The sequence below is a fragment of the Frankliniella occidentalis genome, unplaced genomic scaffold (assembly GCF_000697945.3).
Source record: "Frankliniella occidentalis isolate FOCC.00 unplaced genomic scaffold, Focc_3.1 Scaffold81, whole genome shotgun sequence".
Classification (NCBI taxonomy): Eukaryota; Metazoa; Arthropoda; class Insecta; order Thysanoptera; family Thripidae; genus Frankliniella; species Frankliniella occidentalis.
Window position 1 is genome coordinate 554406 of NW_026267211.1, and position 1466 is coordinate 555871.

Genomic DNA, 1466 nt, shown 5'->3' on the forward strand with positions numbered 1-1466 from the left:
GGGGGGGGGCGTAGCATCAACAGCGAGCCCGCTGCAGTGTGATGTGACCACACGGCCATCCTGTACAACGCAACTCAGCAACGAGTAACACCGGATGTGTATCAGAGTCATTTGCACGCCGTTTGGAAGGACGTAGCTATGACCTTTCTGTAACGCAGCGCACATGATGCCCTGCTTTGTGCACACGGCGAAACGAAAAAAAAAATGATTTCAAAATACTAAGCACAGCCTGTAAGCTCTCGCGAACAGCTGCTGAATTGGGATCGTTCGCTGTACAAATAAATTCATAGTAAAACGCAGAGTCAGGTTTGTGTAATTCAAACAACGTTCTCTACGTAATACAACAGGGCTGGTCATAGTCGAATGAAGTGCCTGTTCTCAAAAAGTACTGCCGCCATTTGCCGTTACGAAAACTGCCCGATTCAGCCTACCGAAGCTCTCATAGCGCCTGGTGGGTAGGCAACATCTCGCCTACAGTGCAGGCGCGCACTGCTGGGTGGCCTACCCTGATTTTCACAGGCGCCCAGCTCCTGTAATTGGCCGAACGGACGATCCCATATGGCAGCTCCAGATCTTTTTGAACTACGCAGCAGATTATTCGTAACATAAAGCGCACTCTTTCTAATGAATCACACAAAAACTGCGGAGGGATAAGGGATAGTGAAGAAAAAAAGGTAAAAAGCCCGAAAATCCTAGCAAAGATTAATTAGACTACAGAAATTGAAAAATTAACCTGGAAATGCAAATTGTGCTTTGTAGCTTGCAAATAATTTTCTTGCAATTGGAAATGGTAGAGAAATGCCGAGAAATGCGTTGTAGTACTTGCAGTCCCTGAGCCTTTCGCAAATTACAAACCGTTTGCAGAGTAAGACGTTTAATAGCGAATTTAGCAGGGGAAATTTATGTTTGTCCGAGCTAATTAATTAATACTTTCGCCTTGCCTTATTTTTCACTCGCCTTATAATGATAACCCAGTGTGAGCAGGTTTATCAACACGCAGTGCTGCTGAATATTATCGCTGCGCCGCCAAGGCAACAGTAACGAACGAACCAAACGGCGAGCTTTTGCTTTGAAATGGTGCCAAAACGGCCCCTTCGAGAAAGTGTATTCTCCCTCGTACATGTAAGTGCACTCCTCATTCGTCGCCAAGGTATTCGCCCCGCCCCGTCGAACTACTAGGCTAATACGGGTCACCTAAAGGCTGTCGGTACTGATTACGATAAAAGGCGCGCTTGGAGCGCCTCTGCGGAGCTGGAGAATCTCCGTCTGCCTGCGGTAGTACGCTCCTGTATTTGCAGTGGGCAGAAATGTTTAGAGGTACGCCTGGAGTTACGGAAAACATATCTCATTTCGATCACATGCGACTTATGTTGTGAAGTTTTCTCGAAGAGTGGTCGTATATGAAAAGAGTAGTCTATATGCAGAGAGAGAGAGAGAGAGAGAGAGAGAGAGAGAGAGAGAGAGAG

At 46.7% G+C, this 1466-nt stretch overlaps 1 protein-coding gene across 1 annotated transcript in view; it reads left to right on the plus strand.

The window, feature by feature from the left end:
* LOC127749707 (uncharacterized) overlaps positions 1-1466 on the plus strand; it is an 84727-nt gene that overhangs the window by 29189 nt on the left and 54072 nt on the right. The window lies entirely within an intron of this gene.